The following is a 21257-nucleotide window of genomic DNA, read 5'->3' as shown; positions in this document are numbered from 1 at the left end:
AACGTAGGCAGGGGACTGACTGTGTAAAGTCTTAAAGGTGTGGGTCAGAACCTTGTACTGCTCCCTGTATTTCACTGGCAACCAATGGAGCTCCTTCAGAATCGTGTTATATGATTGCGACGGGGCGTCTTAGTGATGACGCGAGCTGCCGTGTTCTGGACATGTTGCAACTTTTTAAGTGTGCTATTTGGAATACCACTTAACAAGGCATTACAGTAGTCTAACCGTGAAGTAACCAGGCTGTTGATAAGGGTCTTTGTGGCATCACTGGTAAGATGCCGTCTGATGTGACCTATTCTGCGAAGTTGTGCATATCCAGCCCGGCATACAGAGTTGACTTGTAGTTAATTTGATATCTGGCGAGCAGTTTCTGACGAGAAAATTATTATAAGTTTCTGCTAATATATATATGAGCCGCGCCATGAGAAAACCAACATGGTGGGTTTGCGACCAGCATGGATCCAGACCAGCCTGCGCATCCGCGCAGTCTGGTCAGGATCCATGCTGTTCGCTAATGGTTTCTCTCATTGCAATAAGCTTTGAAAGCGAACAGCATGGGTCCTGACCAGACTGCACGGATGCGCAAAGGCACTATGTTGGTTTTCTCATGGCACGGCTCAATGAGTCGCCTTGTTTTTGCACGCGTTTCCCGTGTTTGTGCATGCCCGAAATCGGCAAAAACAAATCTTTAATGCAAGAATGATTTTTTTCCTTAAGTTTAGTTTTGCCTCATTATACCTTCGAATAAGGTTATTATTTTTGCAGTAGAAACTTTTACTGTGATGAAAACTTAAAGCATGGCTTATTTGTTAACTCAGGACAACCGCCGTGACATTTTAGTGCCTACTAAGTAGATATCCAACTTCGTAAATGTTACACTGAAATCAAACGTTTAGCATTTCATCATTTCTTTCGCGACTATATATGTCTTGAAAGTCTGTCTTATAAGCAGTCATAAAATAAAAAAAACATAAGGATAATGCAAAGAAGCCATAGTCACGTGACTTGAGCTCGTAATAAAACCTACCTGCGTACGTATTCCTCACGAAATATACAACGTTAGTTTGACATATATCAAGCAGTTTCGACGCAAACTTATAAAGAATACAAATTTGTCTTTATCCATAGGCATTAATCTTTATAATCAATCAAGCATTTGGGATGAAAAGAGCCTTTACTATAAAGGGAAATAGCACAATATGCTGATACATACTGCATTTTACCACGGAAGCACATCCTTCGAATTACTACCATCGTACCTGTATAGTTCTTTAGGTTTAAATATATAATATTATATTTACCGTAGTATTTTTCGTCTTTAGTCGCTTTAAATCAAGTGTCATGGATTTCATTGGCAAGGTAAACTAGCTCCTTTATACTCTGCTGTGGAACAAAGTGATGGCCAAAAGTGAGGATTTATGTGCACTATTGGTCAATTTTAATCCGTTGTTATTTTGCCACGTACCGTTCCTAGGCTGGATCCCAAACGTTTGTTTTATCGAAGTAGTCTTAATAAGTTACTTTTGTGTATAAATGGCAATTCATTTGTATCTCTGTCCTTATTTGTTATTTTAATAAACTTTATTTAAGAAATTGTATTAACCAAACCAGTTATTTTGTCGTAGTGTTTGTTAATACACATTTGAAAGACAAAGATTTTATTCAAGGCAAAATAACTGTTTGAGATTCGATTCTAACACTATATTAAGGATTGCTCCCTATTCTGGCAAAAAAAGTTGGATACGTTAGACTGGAACACAAAAATGAAACAATTCGATATAACAACTTGCAAACAGTTTCGAAGCCTTGTGAGCTTGTATCCTTTATCGGACATTACAACAATATAGACAACACTTTTCTGCATTATATTAGAGGCATTAACATTGATAAATGATAAAATCTGTGAAAAGATCCTTTGGAAGCATAGAGCGCAACTAATTAACATAAGAGAAAACTCGGTTTGATTAAGTCTGTTCATGAGAGGTAATGAAATGTGCAACAACTCGCGCGCTCCCTAGCACCGGCTTAAGCGGAATTCTCTCTTTGTAAAAATAATAAAAATGAATGTACACCATAATTTCAACAACACTGAGTCCAAGTACAGACCTACCTTTTACAGCCGCCGCACGGCACTTAAAGACTGTTGTTGTGATATTTAATGAAATCTTTGAAAAAAAAAAAAGATTTGTTCACATGTATAGAAGACATTAACTGCATTTTATTCACTCCGTTAATTATCTGAATTATCTGCTAAACATGAACAGACTTGAAAAAAAAACCTTGGATATACACTGACGAGATAAAGAAACGCCTCATTCAAACTCGGTATACAATTTTTCGTTAACCGTGATTCAAAATTAGAAAAGAACAATTCCATTCGCAAATTAGATGCTTTACAAGAATTTATGGTCAATAAGAAATCATTTCATTGTCGCATTAAGCTTAAATCTTGAATTTTAATAGCCCGGTCGGAGAAATTGCATTAGAAAATAGGTAGCGCGTGTGGCCACCTCTGCTAGCAACCACAGCAGCAAGGCGACGCCTCATAGAGCCGCACCAGTTGCGTAACAGATACCGTGGGATTTTGGCCCACTCCTGGTGCAGCGCTGCTACCAGTTCCCGGACGTTTGCTGGCTGGGGTTGACGTTGGCGTAACCGCCGTCCGAGATAATCCCACGCGTGTTCAATCGGATTGCAGTCCGGTGAACACGCCGGCCAAGGTAAAACATTAATGTTTCTAGCCTGTAGAAAGTCCCTGGTGACGCGTGCAACGTGAGGTCGCGCGTTGTCGTGCTGATAGACTAATCCTTGACGTTGACGAAATAAAGGGACAACTACATGACGTAATATCTGGTCGATGTAACGCCTGGCTGTGAGATTACCTTGGCAAACGACGAGTTGGGACTTAAACCTATGGTTGATTGCTGCCCACACCATTACTCCACCTCCACCGTAACGATTGTGCTCCAAAACGCAATTGTTTGCGTAGCGTTCATGGCGTCGTCTATAGACACGGATACGTCCGTCGGCGTTCCACAAGTTGAAACGCGACTCGTCACTGAACACTACGTTCTGCCAACGCTGGCCGCGATGGTTGCGGGCCCAAATAAGACGTTGGTGACGGTGGCGTAACGTTAGAATTAGACCGCGGTAGGGCCTACGACAGGTAATTCCGCGTTCTCTGAGTCGATTTCTCACTGTATGTCGACTAATTGGACGTCCACGGTTACCTACAACTATACGTGACGTAGATTGCGCCGTCACAAATCTGTCACGTAAATGACGTTGACATATATAATTATCCTGTCGTATTGACGTTACACGCGGTCTACCTGAACGTGGTCTATCGATAGACGTTCCCGTGTCTCTAACACGTCGAATAAGACGCACAATTGTCGAACGAGAGACGTTAAAACGTCTAGCAACTTGTTCCTGCGTTCGCCCACATTCAAGCATAGCCAAAACCTGAGCCCTCTCTTCAGAATTCAGCCTCGGCATTACGAAAACTAATGTTTTTTTCAGAGAATAGCTGAAAATATGGTTGTGTGTCGTATTACACATGTACATGTGCAAAAATCGTTCAATCAAACCACATGGTTTACATGCACGGAATGCACGAGGAAATCATGACCAGGTACATGAAGTGAACAAATGGCTGAATGAAATCGCGCGAGTTTTTGTTCACTGTGTTTGTCGGTCAGAGTACATTTAGATTTACTACATTTCACAACAATTAAAAGCGTTAGGAAAAAAATAACGCCAAATTTCAATGAGGCGTTTCTTTATCTCGTCAGTATATATTCGCGTCAACCTACCTATCATTAAGAGGGAGACGTATCAAAAGTGATTTTGACCATCTATGATAAGTAGAGGGAGAAAGAACTTCAACTGTATTACACAAATTACTATTCTGCTGTTTGAATTGTCTCCCTTGTACTGTTCATTTTGATTGATACTGGAATTTTACAAGTTTTGTTCAAGTTTGTTCAGGTTAAGAATGAAGGAGTGAGGAGCCGTCTGACACTAGCCATCAATCTGAAAATCATAAAAAAATGTTCAAAAATTTGATGCTTTTTGCTAATGCAGCACAAAATAATCATTTTTCCAACAGATTTGCTCTTGACTTAATTAGAAGATATACTGTGGAATTTGTTGCCGCTCATTTCAAGGAGTAATGATTGTTTTCCAAAAATAATCAACATAATGAAAAATGATTTTCCATTTTTTCATAGGATGACGAAATATCAAACTTAAACGTTACTATGGTTGTAGCTACTTTGACTGTCACTTCTTTTCTGGTCTGTGAAGGGTAAGCGTGTTTCTTATTAATAAAATATGTCTGAAAATCCTTTAGAGTTAGCTGAAAATTTTAGGGTTAGGGGTTAGTTGAAAAAGGCAAACTTAACATGTCACCATGCTAAACTCAGTAAGTTCATACTAAGTGAATGTTCAATCTGATTAACCTTTAACTTGCTGGCGGCAAGTGATTGTGCCTTTGCGACCAGTGCAGACCAAGATCAGCCTGCACATCCGTGCAGTTTGATCATGGTCTGCACTGTTCGCTATTCTGTCAGTAAATTTTCAGTTAACACCCCTTCAAATAATAAGTGGTGCTACCCATATTGAATGATGGACCAGTCCATTTTTGTTTAGAAATTTAGCAGGGTAAGGATTAAAATGGATTTATGGAAGCTCGCGTATTTATAACCATCAAATAGAAACAACCTATTTACTTCCTGCAGATACTTACTCTTAATCTCCATAGTGTTGCAAAGCCGCGGGGTGTGTGCGGTCGGGTTTAGCTTATATAAACAACGTTGTCTGCTTGTAGCAGTGAGCACAGTACCCGTCTTTATAGTGCTGTCTCGCTGAAATAGCACGCTGTACACATGACACTCCACCAAGTCACATTAATCTGACACCTGGATGACTATTCAATACAGTTGTTTATAATAATTTAAAACATAATGAGCCATGTATGCATTTTATCAATTCCTTTTTGCGGAAGACAGGAGGAAAACAGCAACACCATTAAAGGGTCGAATCCGACCAGATGTCAGATATCAAAGGAGTCCCAGCCAGTCGTAAGAACTGCCTATCGTGAGATCGTCAAAAGTCTGACAATGAAGCGTAGCGTTCGACTGTAAAAAGGCTTAACACCAACACGCACTATATCTCAAAATATTCGAGTCATAACCATTTTTAACACCAAATATAATTTTACAATAAGTTCAACGTAAGTTTTAACTATAATACATAAAAGTGAAATAGAAATTTATCACAAATGCTCCATTCAAATGTCTGAAATGAATACTGTTAAGAACAGGCTGGGGAATCTATATAAAATATAGTCAAACTCTGCATAAAGCAAAAAGAAAACGAGAATTGTCGAGTCGTTGTTTGCAAAAAGCAACATTCTAAAAATTAAAAAAAGAAATTAAGGCAATTAAAAAGGTTATAATATGCATACAAACTACTTGGCATGAGTGAGTGTCTGCGCTACCGTGGTTTACGTTGTAGTGTAACTGTGATTTAGGAACGTATAATTCCCTTTTGAATATTCATCCTTGTTTTACACTCCCCTTCAACCCCTTCCACCATCCCCTTTCTACCCCTTACCCCTTCCTCTCACTTTATCGACTAAAATGTACTTGTTGGAATTTTGAAGCAACCTGTCTGTGATATTTTTTTCCGTTACAGCTTCTTTTTGTTGTGGGCCTACTTTGCAAATGTGTGGCTCTTAGACTATGTTTGTGGTGCTCTGTGCTTCCGAGAAATCTACCCTTATCTTTTGAAAATATCGAAAGTAATGTGTGTGAAAGTCAGATACTGAAAAAGAAACAGTTGAGAAAAATTAACAATAGGACCATGATGGTCCTGAATCGCTCACCTGTTCCCACATGACTCAGTTTTGAGTATGACGTCGTTTTTCTATTATTTGACATAGTGACCTAGTTTTTGAGCTCATGTGACCCAGTTTTGAACTAGACCTAGATATTATTAAGATAAAAATTCTGACCAATTTTCATGAAGATCTATTGAAAAATATGGTCTCTAGAGCGGTCACAATGTTTTTCTATTATTTGACCTATTGACCTAGTTTTCGAAGGTACGTGACCCTGTTTTGAACTTTACCTAGATATCATCAAGGTGAACATTCTCACTAATTTTCATGAAGATCTCATGAAAAATATGGCCTCTAGAGATGTCACAAGGTTTTTCTATTTTTTTTACCTACTGGCCTAGTTTTTGACCCAACGTGACCCAGTTTCGGAACTGACCTAGATATCATCAAGGTGAACATTCAGATCAATTTTCATGAAGATCCATTGAAAAATATGGCCTCTAAAGAGGTCAAAAGAATTTTCTTATTTTAGACCTACTGACCTAGTTTTTGAAGCAGCTAACCCAGTTTCAAACCTGACCTAGATATCATGAAGATGAACATTCAGACCAACTTTCATACAGATCCCATGAAAAGTATGGCCTCTAGAGAGGTCACAAGGTTTTTTTTATTATTTGACCTACTGACCTAGTTTTTGAAGGCATGTGACCCAGTTTCAAACTTGACCTAGATATCATCAAGGTAAACATTCAGACCAATTTTCATGAAGATCCATTCAAGGGTATGGCTTCTAGAGAGGTCACAAGGTTTTTCTATTTTAAGACCTACTGACCTAGTTTTTGATCGCAGTTGACCCAGTTTCAAACCTGACCTATATATCATCAAGATAAACATTCAGACCAACTTTCATACAGATCCCATGAAAAATATGGCCTCTAGAGAGGTCACAACGTTTTTACATTATTTGACCTACTGACCTACTTTTTAATGGCATGTGACCAACTTTCGAACTTAACCTAGATATCATCAAGATGAAAATTCTGACCAATTTTTATGAAGATCCATTCACAAGTATGGCCTTTAGAGAGCTCACAAGGTTTTTGATTTTTTAGACCTGCTGACCTAGTTTTTGACCGCACATGACCCTGTTTCGTATATGGCCTAGAAATCATCAAGATCAACATTCAGACCAACTTTCATACAGATCCCATGAAAAATATGGCCTCTAGAGAGGTCACAAGGTTTTTCTATAATTTGACCTACTGACCTACTTTTTAATGGCATGTGACCCACTTTCGAACTTGATCTAGATATCATCAAGATGAACATTCTGACCAATTTTTATGAAGATCCATTCACAAGTATGACCTCTAGAGAGGTCACAAGGTTTTTCTATTTTTAGACTTACTGACCTAGTTTTTGACCGCACATGACCCTGTTTCGTATTTGACCTAGATATCATCAGGATGAACATTCAGACCAACTTTCATACAGATCCCATGAAAAATATGGCCTCTAGAGAGGTCACAAGGTTTTTCTATAATTTGACCTTCTGACCTAGTTTTTGACGGCACGTGACCCACTTTCGAATTTGACCTAGATATCATCAAGATGAACATTGAGACCAACTTTCATACAGATCCCGTTAAAAATATGGCCTCTAGAGAGGTCACAAGGTTTTTCTATTATTTGACCTACTGACCTAGTTTTTGAAGGCACGTGATCCACTTTCAAACTTGACCTAGATATTTTCAAGATGAACATTCTGACCAATTTTCATGAAGATCTCATGAAATATGTGGCCTCTAGACAGGTCATAAGGTTTTTCTATTTTTAAACCTACTGACCTAGTTTTTGACCGCACATAACCCAGTTTCGAACCTGACCTAGATATCATTAAGGTGAACATTCTGACTAATTTTTATGAAGATCCATTCAAAAGTATGGCCTCCAGAGAGGTCACAAGGTTTTTCTATTTTTAAACCTACTGACCTAGTTTTTGATGGCACATGACCCAGTTTCGAACTTGACCTAGATATTATTAAGATAAACATTCAGACCAACTTTCATACAGATCCCATGAAAAATATGGCCTCTAGAGAGGTCACAAGGTTTTTCTATTATTTGACCTACTGACCTAGTTTTTGAAGCCACGTAACCCAGTTTCGAACTTGACCTAGATATCATCAAGGTGAACAGTCTGACCAATTTTCATGAAGATCTTATGAAATATATGGCCTCTAGAGAGGTCACAAGGTTTTTCTATTTTTAGACCTACTGACCTAGTTTTTGACCGCACGTGACCCAGTTTCGAACTTGACCTAGATATCATCAAGGGGAACATTCTGAACAATTTTCATAAAGATCCCATGAAAAATGTGACCTCTAGAGTGGTCACAAGCAAAAGTTTACGCACGCACGCACGCACGCACGGACTGACGGCGGACGCTGCGTGATCACAAAAGCTCACCATGTCACTTTGTGACAGGTGAGCTAAAAAGCGACATCAAAAAAACTACACAAGCACGGTGATACAACACTTTTTAATAATGGCTTATATACTCACCAGTAATAATCATGATGACAGAAAAAGGTGGTAGTGAGGGGGTCGATGGAATTTAAACTGAAACAATTTTGCACGGTATATCTCTTATAACCAATATTGCGAATGAACCTAAACTGTGTCGTTGCAAACATGGCTAACAGAAAAAGAAGTTAAATTGTCCAGAAGTACCCTGCATACTTCGTGTTTTAGCAGTTAGTGTGGTTTGCATGTTGTGAACGTTGTTCACCTCTTTAACGATTTCATCTCCACTTGTCTTTTCAACTTTTATTTCTATCATATTAATTAGAAATTAAAAATATATCAACATTAAAAGTAATGTAGCCTGGTTAATTTTTATTTTTTGGTTAATTTTGTAACTGAATGAATTTCATTTGTAATCGTTTAAAGGTTATTTTATAGCATTGATTTGAACTGTTTTATACTTAACTAAATCTTAAAATTATTATTCTCACAAAAGAGTCCAAATGAGACAGAGTTACGGGTACAAAAACTGTAATATGCACATTAGTTCTACTTTCGCTCTATGGTAAAATTATACAAAAATAACAAGAAAAAAGAGAAAAAAAAAACGATATAAAATATTCCAAAATCTATGCCCTTTGTTATTGTGTTCACGGCAGATTTTAGATATGCCTTTTCTTGTGCGCTGTGATGAATGAATTTTGACCTCAAGCTTTCGTATCCAGTGGTCACGTGGGTTCTTAGGGGAATGTAAACAAGGTATTTTGACACTTATTAAAATTCCAAAGTGGTTTTAGAGCGTAACGTGTAGTGATTAGTAACTGTGATTATGTTTGCAACTTCAAAGAGTTTTTGATCATTATTCTGTAATTATGTTGTAATGGTGATTGATGGAGAGTGTAAAACAGATTAGACCTGACGATACTTTATTTATCACTTAAAATAAAAGATTTTTTTTTTACAAAATATAGCGGTTTTTATAGTGTTTGCACGTTGATTCATTATTTGCTAGTTTAGGACCAAGCTGTAAACAGCTCATAATGGCTGTTCTGCCTGGGTTTATTTTTTGTTTTTGTTTTGTTTTGTTGAGGTTAAAGCCTCACTGACATTATGTTATAAGGCAACGTTAAAGCTTTTGGTGGTTTACATGTTTCCAAGCAAAATGTTTAGCATCTTGTCTCGAGTGCACGACAACTTATTTTTGCGCTGGACATCTTATCTCGTGCGCTCGACATCTTATCTGAGTGCTTGACATCTGATCTCGTCTCGTGCGCACGACATCTTATCTCGTTCGCACGACATCTTATTTCGAGCGCTTGACATCTTATCTATATAAATATATATATTAGGCCCTTTGTGAGTATTCAGGTGATCAGTATAACTGCAGCTGTTTTTGTTTCGTTTATACTTTTGTTTGCAGGGTATTAATTTAAATGCACAAACTGAACAAAACAAAACAAAAAAAAAAAAAGAAAAAAAAAAACAAAAAAAAAAACAAGAAAAAAAAAACAGGCCCAGCAAAAATTTGATGATGACGCATTGGACGCTTCGCCCATTTATCAAAGAATTTCCCCGTGTCCCCTAAATGCATGCATGTAATTTTATAACTTTTCTGAAAATGTGCGATTTGAGGCTATCAGTCAGACTGCGACTAGTAGCTTCTCTAACATGCAGTAAGCATCATTAATTACGTTCTTTTAATTTTGAAGATAGGATGGCCAAAAGTGTGCACTCCTCTCCCTAATGATGTGATACACTTGTACTTGTGGGAAGTTTAAAAAACATTTGAATAAGCAGGATCCTAATTATCTACTTGTCCGTATGTTTTACTAATGACCTAAATTAACACAAGTGACCCTAATATATAATATATATATAAGACGTCGAGAGCTCGAAATAAGAAGTAATGCGCTCGAGATAAGATGTCTGCGAACGAGATAAGATGTCGAGCGCTCAAGACAATATGTCGAACGCTCGAGATAAGATGTTTTGCTCTAGAGATAAGATGTCGAGCGCTCGAGATAAGATGTCGTGCGTACGAAAGAAGATGTTGTGCGCTCGAGATAAGATGTCGTGCGCTCGAGATAAGTTGTCGTGCGCACCAGATAATTTAATGCTAAAATAAATAAATGCCTGTCCTAAAGATACCACCGTATCAATGAACATTTGACGTACATTTTTTCTATGTTCTTTATCAGTCGTATCGTTGACTTGGAATGTGTATGGAATCGTGTGCGTCTGTATTAAGTTACATTTCTACAGAGAAAATAAGCATAAAATATATAATTTATTCAACGCCGTCCTGTACAATACTGGATATATGAGCCACAGCATGAGAAAACCAATATTATAGTGCATTTACGACCAGCATGGATCCAGACCAGCCTGCGCATCCGCGCAGTCTTGTCAGGATCCATACTGTTCGCTAACGGTTTCTCTAATTGCAATAGGGTTTGAAAGCGAAAGGTATGGATCCTGACCAGGCTGGAGCCTCGTAACCGCCTAAACAGTTACCCTCGAGACCGAGAATTCCCATCTGCACCTACAACCAGTGAAAGAATCTTATAATCTAAAACAAAAACGTATCGTAAGGAAATAAATATTCATATATGATACAGTATACACGGTACGGGTGGAAATATTAAAAAAGGGTTTTAAGGAAATAGCCTAATCCTTTTGAGCTTGTATATTTGATTTATTCCTCAACCGATTTCAAAAATTATCACCAGGAGGGTTACAAACAATATGGCGTCATTTGACGTCGTCAATAGAAACAAGGGACGTCACTCTTAATAAATGGCATCTAATTTTCGAACGAATAAAATTACATGACGTCGTTGTAAAACGTCTCTGTGTAGTATGATGTTTGTGTGTCTCTGTATAGTGAAGGTTTAAGCTGCCTTATAAACATCATTTCTCGTTGTTTTCTACTGACTATACTGTCCGTGAACATTTTGAAAAACGGATATATCTTATATTTTGGGAACTAAGGTCCTGCACAAATGTCAATATGTTCACTCACGTAAAGTACCCTTTTGGTATCGTCACAGATGTGTTGATTGTGCAAAGTCACTCTGTTTCGAAGATTTCAGGTTTCACCAATGTATTTTGTTTACATCCTTGGCACTGAATGACATATATTACGTTTTCCACATCGCAGGATATTGATTGGTTCACATTGTATGTCTTTCCGCATCTGAATGTGTATAAAATCCTTTTATAATATGCTTGCTCATACCTCGTTTTGAACTGTTGCATTTACTTACTACGGGTTTTCTGTTGTTTTCAGTAAATTTTGCCATGGTTAATATCTTTTTTTTAGATTTGATAGTTGTCTTTTGCTTTTAATAATTTTGAAGTTTGAGAGAACTTCTTTCATCCATGGGTCTCGTTGTAGAATATTTGAATCATGTCTGATTTGTCTAAATATTTCAGGATTAAGCGGGTTAAATGTGCTAACGTATGGTATTGTATCTATCTGTGGTGATTTGTTGGCTTCTGATAATATTTCTTCATAGTTTAGTTCTTTTGCGTTTTGAATTCCGGCTGTGATCAAAATGTCTGGATATTCTGGAACTGTAAGTATTTTTTCAGTTCATCGAATCTTTTCATAAGTGCCGATTCATCGGATACTATGAGGTTTAGACGTCTCGCTAGTGAGAACAGTATACTGACTTTAGTGTGTTTCGGATATTTTTGCCATGTTTAATTACCATGCAATCCAAAAATGGCAGACGTTCATTACTGTACTCTATTGTAAACTTGATATTTTCATTCTTTGAAGAAGATAATCTAGCTCTAATCTAGATTTATTCCAAAGGATGAAACAGTCATCTAAAAATCATTTCCACTTTTTTTTTAACATTTCCATTTATTCTGTTCCGAAAGTTTGTTCAATCTGTTTGAATAATTTTTGTTCTAAATATCCTATTACGAGTGCGGCATAAATTGGTGCGAATTTGATTCCCATTGCATTTGTAATATATATCATTGAAGGTAAATGTGTTGTTTTTCAGAATAAAGGCCACTGATTCTACAATGAACTCTTTTGTAAATCTGTTCGGTATTTCTTCTGGGTATTTGTCCAGCCAGTTAGTCATCGCTTCTTCTCCCTGGGTGTGTGTGATATTAGAGTAAATGGATTCAACGTCGAAAGAAGCAATTATAGTGTTCGGGTCTGTGTGTGTAGGTTTAAGGAAGTCAATCGTACCTCTACAAAAACAAACTCTGCACATGTTTGATTAATGGCTTTAGAAGAATATCCTTTAAATTACTTAATCTGCTGGTCAGGCATGTCGGGCCGGCAATTATGGGTCGAAGTTTTAAATCTTTTATTTCATTTGTAATAGTCACACAGGATGTGTTCGTTTCTTCGTTAGAAAAATAGACGTCATTTATTAAGCGTGACATCCCTTGTTTTTATTGACGACGTCAGATGACGCCATATTGTTTGTAACCGTACTGAAGATAATTTTTGAAACCGGTTGAGGAAGAAATCAAATATACAAGTTCAATTTAAAGGATTTGGCAATTTCCTTAAAAGCCTTTTTAATATAATATGATATATATACTAGGCAATGGAACTAAAAATACAAACTTCAAATAGGAACTATCTTTTTTAGATATATGTTTAGTTAACTGCATCAAAGTACGTTGACTGAAAACAAATATCATTTTCTGAAAAGAGGTTAATAATATTTGAGCTGAAAAAATTATCGCGGATAAAATATTTGGAAAAAAATGGAGACAACTCCGCTAAGACTTTATGGTAGGCTTAGGTGGCTATTGACATAGTACCTCATGCAAACTATACACTTTTTACCTCTAGGCAGGGAATAAGCATGCATAATTGCAATAATTAGCAATCTGAATAGAAAACTGTATAAGGATAAAATAAGTTAATGCCCTGGGGAAAGTCTGACATTTTCTGTGGTAAATTTGCCCACAAACAGACGATTTTTTGAAAAAGTCAAAACCCACAGAATTTCACAAGGTAAAATATATTGAAAAGGTTACTGTTGGAATAAGAACAATCTCTATTACCCATATATACGCGTCAAAGTATGGGAAAATATCTAGAAATATGAGAAAATCAAAGAAATCAATTTAAGGACTGTTAGAGCATGACTGTATTATCATTATTAACATTTAATATAGATAGGTTACTTTTCCATTGCACTGATATATAGGATTAGGATTAACAAACAGCGTTTACTCAACAATTTTACTGTATAAACAGACTGTTTCCCTTGTATAAAGAGGACTTAGGGTAAGTCTCTATATATACTGAATATTAAAGTCTATATAACATTATAATACCAACAATACACAATTAGAACACATTGAATCCCCAACCCTGAAAAAGCCAAACGGAGACAGTACCATTTAAAAAATATTTTTGAACAACCGAAAGTTCTCGTGTTTATACTTCAACTATTGACACTGTTTACATATATTCAATGTCATTTTCAATGGGACTATTTCTAAATACGGATTTTGTTTAATATTATAACAACCGTCTCGCTCCGTAAACCTAGAAAAAAGACAAATTTGTAGGATTGGTCCAATCCTTGGCATTAATTGTAAAAAAAAAATGGATTGTGTCCATCAATCAGAAGCTTGTGCAAAAACAGAAACAAAAAAAAAAAACAGAACGAGTAAAAATGTTCAATTATCACCAAAAACATATTCATTAACATCTATTTAAGTAAAAAAAAAAAAACAACAAAAAAAAACTTTAACTTTCATTTGTGTTAGTTTTGGAGCATGATGAATGATAATGAACTTTAAAAAGATGCATCTTTCTTTTATCTATCTATTGATGTTAAAAGATTGACGCATTCTTGACCTTCGATATTTGTTTCCGATTTTGGATAAACAACATTGTTGTCAATTACTTTTGGTCTATATATACCGGTGTAATAGTTTACAAACTTTCAAAGCATCAACGTTGTATTCGTTTGAGCATCATAAGTTTGAAGAAAAAAAAAACAGTCGTGTAGCTTGATAACTAAATACCTCAGAAACGTAAGTAAGTTTAAATATATATTAATCAATTCTGTAATTACACTAAATGTTCAGTTTCTTTTGAATCAGTTAATTTAATTACTAAGATTTAACTCAGAAGTAAATATTGTCATTCTCCTTATTCTTTTCACTGAAAGTTATGACGTTCATTCATTACTTGAAACTCTGAAGGGAATGCGCTAGAGTCACGATATGCCGTGATATTGTGCAGCGTTTTAACTACACTCACGTCTTGAAGTCAGGGAAAACGGTCTATATCTTTAGATGACGTCACTAACATTTTGTCTGGTGAATCTAGCACGATTCATGAATTTTGCGACCAGTTTGTGCCTTTCATTTTGCATGAACTCTGGAAACAATTAAAGTGTCGCACATGGACAGTTAACAAATTCTTGTGTTGTACATTATGTTCCCAGGCCAAGATGAAACACTAGTATATTATCATATAACAATTACGTATTTTTCTATATATAATTATATACCATATATCATATAAAATTACATGTACAGCCATATACAACCATGTATAGTTTTGTAAATTACCAAATACGATAATTTATATTTTCAGAGAAAGATGTCCGCACTATGGCTTGCAATTTTCCTGATAGCGGCAATATTTTGTTGTATGATCTTGCCGAGCGCCGCACAGTTCTTTTACTCGTTTCCTTACATGTATAGTCCGTATTATAGCCCGTATTATAGCTCGTATTATAATCCGTATTATAGTTATTACTCATCGTTCTACGGATATCCCTACATGTTTGGTCGGGATTAGAATTCGGGTATGTACAATCCATTTAATTGTGATATTTAACGAAATAATTTTATTTCAATAGGATAAAAATATTTTCATATAAACAGAAAGGCACAAGATCATCAACATTTTTCAAGAGCTTTAAGTAAAAATTGTGACAGTGAAAGTAAATTTTGTATTGCTATGAAGAATACAGTTTATTTGAATCTCGAATTTTCAATCTAAATTGGGCATCAATAAATTGTACAAGTTCGCATAAGAAGTCATTATTGCAAGTGTTAACTATGTCGAAAAGAATAGTCATGCGCTTTTTTATACCTGTTGATTATTCCGAATAAAAGCCACATAGCTAATTGACTGTAAAGAAATGGATTTTTTTTTCGGATCAAATTAATTAAAAGTAATTTGACTTGTTTTTTTTTTACATAGTATTTCATTTTTTAGACAACTTAAACATGCACTAACATTTTGTATCAAAATATTGAAAATATGTTTATCTAGAAACTTGTTAAGAAGTAGTTTACATTTAGCATCTTCCGTTTTTTATTTTAATTAGATTTACTAACATATTTGTGGTGATGTGTATTTTATTGTTTTCAATTTTGTTTTGTTTTACCAAAGGCGTGTACAGATTTTATTAATTATCACAGTAGCTGTTTGAAGTGCCGTGTGGCGGCTGTTAAAAGTCCCCGTTACTTGGACTCAGTGTTTTTATATTTTCTTGTCTTTTGGGATCGTGGAGTACATTCTTTTTGACAATAATAGAATTCCGCTTGAACCGATGTTAGGGGACGTGTGGGGTGTTGCACATTTCACTACCGCTCATGAACAGTCAAACCGAGTCTGCTATTATGTTGTTTGGTTGCGTTCTTTGCTTCCAAAGGATCTTTTCACAGAATTAATTGTTCATGTCATGTTATAGCTCACAATAAGACCTTACGCCATGACAAAGATATTGGAAGATAAAAAATCTTATATTTTTGAAATGAAATTAAATGTATAACAATGTCCTTAGCATTGAATGCAACCAAGCAAAACAATATCAGACCCGGTTTGATTGAGTCTGAACATGAGATGCAATGTAAAGGGCAACAGCACACACGACCCATTGCATCTGAAAAAGCGGAACTCTGTTTTCCAGAAACATTAAATTGACCCATGATCGCAAAGCCCACAAAATATTACACCATGAGTAAATACATAGACTGATTTCAATATGTTATGAACCTGTCACTAGCATTCTAACAGCAATAACTACTTTAGTGAATGTTAAATAACATTGTTAAATGTTTCATATTATATTGATATTACAATAAGAGTGTTTTTCTTTATTTCAGGTGTATGCCATTCAGAAATTACATCAACAAGTCGAGAAATCATCTAAATCTCCGTCATTGTATATTTTCATGAAATGTTTTCTACAATAATTTATACATGAGCTTTTATCGCAGAATACATTATTAATTTATGTTATATATGTATTTTGTTATTTTTTTAATTAGATTAATTTGTCCCCCCGCAAATCGGTTATCGAAAATCGTAAACAGTAAATTGGTAATTAGAAGACAAGGAAAAACAAATTGTTTTGATGGCTAATGTACGATATTGTCTTTTCTTTGTTACTGATAATATTCTTAAAACATATTTCACATGTATTCACAAAGCTACACACGTTTGTCCCATTTATCTAATTTACAATCTCGACATTCGGTCAACAATACACCAAGATTCGTTCATGAAATGTTTATGCTATGTTAAAAGGTATATTTGTTCTATTACGGCTATGTGCAATAAGAACATACCTAACATCACTATAGGGTTGATTTAACATGTTTCAAACGCAAAAATCTTCTTTCGTGTATTTACAACGACTAATGGAATTTTTAATTCACCCAAAGAGCCAGTTTGAGGTCGGCATAATCAGCCTGTGTTGTGTCTTCAATAACGCCAGTAATAAATCTTCAGAACTTCGGTTGAGTTGCCAGAAGGCATTTGCAGTCCGTGACTGTAACACAAACTATAAATGTAAACACTGTCATGTCATTTACGACAACAGAGTGGGGCAATATAATGCGAGGGCGTATTCAAAGCAAATTACAATATAAAACAACAGATTCGACGAATTATTATATACTGTGAGATGCATGTCTGATCCCAATCAGTTAACGAAAAAGTCAGTGTTAATTTGTCAAAGAAATAAGAATATTAGATATATCTTTTCCGCAGGTGATATTTGAAATAAAGTTTCGGAAAAATTGCAATGATATAGAAATAGGATTGAAATTAAAGCATAGAAAAACAACCGTAACGTACCGTATGTCACAACAGTTGCTATATCTAACTAGAAAAAAAACATGTTAACAGTTTGTGTACACAACAGTCCTGTAAAGTACGAATGACAAAATCCACATACATACGACCTTCCGTGTAGGCCATCATTACCATAAAACAACATTACCTGACCAAAATAACACTTAATTTGTCACATCGTAAACCATAAACACGAGATAAAATACCAAAGGTACCACTTTAGAATGTTCTGCAGCAGAAAGCTGTGGGACCTTAATCAATTTGATGGGTAAGCAACCTCACTTCTGTCGTCGGAAGTATTTAGAACAAATACTACCGAAACAAACATATTTATTCAACAACGCAAATTAAATAACAGATACGCATATAAATAAGTAATGAACGTTACCAGGTCATAGTCAGGACTAAAGTACCAACATTAAAACCAGAGATGAAACATTACGTCAAACTGATAATAAATTATACTGGTTAAGTTTAATACACAAGCAGCATTTTATTTCACATTTGTTCACTTAACATAGAATGCACAATCCTTACAAAAGCAAATGTATTGTAGAAGGAATTTATGAAACACCAGTCAACGACATAAAATGGCTTAGACAATAAAATGCAGGATATATGCTATGTAATTAAAAATAACTTTCAACACCTTCAAAAAGCAGTGCACTACCACCGCTCAGAAGCCGGACCAAAAGCTAAAACAAAACAAATAAATAACAACAAAATTCAAAAGAAACATCAAACAACTACAGGCCTGTCAAAGACTGCGACCTCCGCGGCTGAGTGGGTAAGGTCCCTGACCTTGATCACTTGCCCCTCACCGATGTGTGTTCGAGTCACCCTCGGGGCGTTTAATTCTTCACGTGAGGATGCCATCCAGCTGACTTACTGGAGATCGTTGGTTCTACCCAGGTGTACCCCAATATTGAAATAATGCACGGAGTCTTACTCCGCCATCAAAGCTGAAAAGTAACCCAACAAAATAAACAAACCTGTCAGTAACTATGAAAAAAGGCCAAAGTCATCAAATCACAAATACCATAGAGTTCTCAATCAATGTAGACAAATGTTCTATTAGAGGAGCGATTCACAAAGTTAATGGAAAAAGAAAAAATGGAAACATACAGGTTGTCCATCAGGACAAGAGTAAAAATGTTGCAGGATCGGTTTGATTGGGCCTGCCTATGGACAGTGGTGGACAGTGGTGGAAATAAAAGCCACCGTCCGCGCCAACTAGCCAAGAGTTGAGCAGAACTCAACATTTTCACATGTTTAAAGTACAAAATACAATCAAGACACATCCGCAGATGTGTTCATATGGCGTTGTACATGGAACCTTTAAGGATACCCTGAAATCCCGAAAATATGCCGCGGCTTATTTTACATTTTCGTAAGGATTTGGTGGCTTATTATCAAGACCGGCTTATTTTTGGGTCCGGTAAATGTTTGAGTACATATATCCGGTAACAGTTTGAAAACGGCTTTATCACCAAAACTGCAACAATACAGAATTAAAAAGCACGCATCATATCCAAAGATGACTTAGGAATACCCAAATCTATTGGAACAACCCAAGCAGAAAAAATGGAGGATGAAAAACCTAAATAGTATCAATCTTTCTGACTATTTTTTCCGCTAATGTTAGAGCCTTTCTCAGCCAGGATTTTATTTACATTGTGTTGTCTAACTTGTTAAAGATAGGGTAAGTGCGAGGTTGGCATGCCCTAAACGCGTTTAAACCCCCAGTTTCCTTTATATAGGTGACTGACCGTTCCAATGCCGTGCCGCTATTTTCAACTAGTTTTCTGTCTGGCTTGTATTTTCTGTTGCGTATACATGTTGCCTTGTTTGTTGTGAGCGTTTTTTTACCTCCGTCTCCTTACTCCCCATATCGCCCCCTCTTTTCCCCTTGCATTTGCGCTCCCCCATTTGTTTTTTTTTGCATCCTCTCCCCCTTTACTATGAGTTAGTTTTCGTGCCCCCCTTTATTTTAGCTGCATAAATCCTAAGGCGGTACACAGTTGTTTTTTCCTGCTTATAGGTGTGCGTTTGTGTGCTTGTGTGTCTCAAGCTGTGCACTACAGTGCTCTTGTATCTTAATCTGTTTTTTTATGTTAGTTAATTGGGTGTGGTTGTGTGTTTATCTTTGGTGCATGAATGTCTGCGATATTGTGGTTTACGTTGTAGTGTAACTGTGATTAAGGAACGTAGCATTCCCTTTGTATATTCATCCTTGTTCTACTTTCCCCTTCAACCTCCTCCCCCACCCCACTTTCTACCCCTTATCACTCCCCCACCCCTCTACCTATATTTGGCATAAATTTATATGTACTTAAGCAACCCGTCTGTAATATTTTTCCGTTACAGCTTCTTTTTGTTATGGGCCTACTTTGCAAATGCGTGGCTCTGAGGCTGTGTTTTAGTGCTCTAGAAATCTACCCTTACCAATTATCTTTTGGAAGTAAGATAAACAGCACAAGAATTTTTTTTATCTCTTTCTCAAATAGGAGGACTATTTATAAACCCGCCATTTTAATGTATGTATGTTTGTGTTTGAGAAAACGCTCCCGGTCGAGAAAATTTTTGATCAGGATTTATACATGTAAATAACGTAGAACAATTGACCGGCATTACAAAACAATGTTTCGAAGGCAGGACCCGGATCACACTTGTTAAAAGACCTAGAGAGATTAAGCTGTATATATAAAAAACATTTTATTGCTATTAAATATGTTCTGTAGTTATGGATAAATACATCTTATTATTGTATAGTATTTAATTTTGTTTTAAGTTTTTAAGCTCATAAAACCAGAAGCAACATATACGTTCTACAATATCATGCATCAATGTGGTGCTTAATTTATATGATTTTATGCATCCCCGGTTTTTAAAGTATCTTTAAACAGGGCAGTCTGAAAGACAGCTAAATCCCCCGCCACTGCTATGGATAGTGAAAGGGTAAATCTTTGATTTTAGCTGTGACCTTGACCTTGAACTGACATGGCTGACTCATGAATTCTGCACAACGTCTTGATGAGGTGATCATTTGACCCAAGTTTCATGAAAATCCTTCAAGGGGTTTAGGAGATACAGAGCTGAAACCTTTGACCTTCAGTTGTGACCTTGACCTTGAGTTGACATGGCTGACTCATGAGTTCTTGATGAGGTGATCATTTGACCCAAGTTTGATGAAAATCCTTCAAGGGGTTTAGGAGATACAGAGTGGACACCAAATGGAAGGCTCAAACCTTCGACCCTTAGTTATGACCTTGACCTTGAGCTGGCATGGTTGACTCATAATTTCTGCACATCATTCTGATGAGGTTATCATTTTACCCAAGTTTTATAAAATTCCTTCAAGGGGTTTAGGAGATATAGAGCGGACACGAAATGGAAGGCTCAAACCTTTGACCTTCAGTTGTGACCTTGACATTGAGCCGACATGGCTGACTCATAAGTTCTGCATATCGCCTTGATGAGGTGATCGTTTGACCCAAGTTTGATGAAAATCCTTCAAGGGTTTTAGGAGATATAGAGCGGACACAAAATGGAAGGCTCAAACCTTTGACCCTAAGTTGTGACCTTGACCTTGAAACAGCATGACTGACTCATGGGTTCTGCACATCGTCTTGATGAGGTGATTATTTGACCCTCCTTTTATATAATTCTTTCAAGGGGTTAAAGAGATATAGAGCGAACACAAAATGGAAGGCTCAAACCTTTGACCCTGAGTTGTGACCTTGACCTTGAGCTGGCATGGCTGACTCATGGGTTCTGCACTTCGTCTTGATAAG

The 21257-nt window shown here is 36.4% G+C and overlaps 1 long non-coding RNA gene across 1 annotated transcript; it reads left to right on the top strand.

Moving 5' to 3' along the window:
* Positions 1-14239: 14239 nt before the first annotated feature.
* LOC123547204 (uncharacterized) lies at positions 14240-16626 on the top strand. The gene is made up of 3 exons (XR_006685609.2): positions 14240-14399; positions 14968-15181; positions 16491-16626. It is a non-coding gene; the product is annotated as an uncharacterized LOC123547204 (long non-coding RNA).
* Positions 16627-21257: the final 4631 nt, after the last annotated feature.

The sequence above is a fragment of the Mercenaria mercenaria genome, chromosome 9, assembly GCF_021730395.1.
Source record: "Mercenaria mercenaria strain notata chromosome 9, MADL_Memer_1, whole genome shotgun sequence".
Classification (NCBI taxonomy): domain Eukaryota; kingdom Metazoa; phylum Mollusca; class Bivalvia; order Venerida; family Veneridae; genus Mercenaria; species Mercenaria mercenaria.
This window is presented reverse-complemented; position numbering and strand designations above follow the sequence as displayed.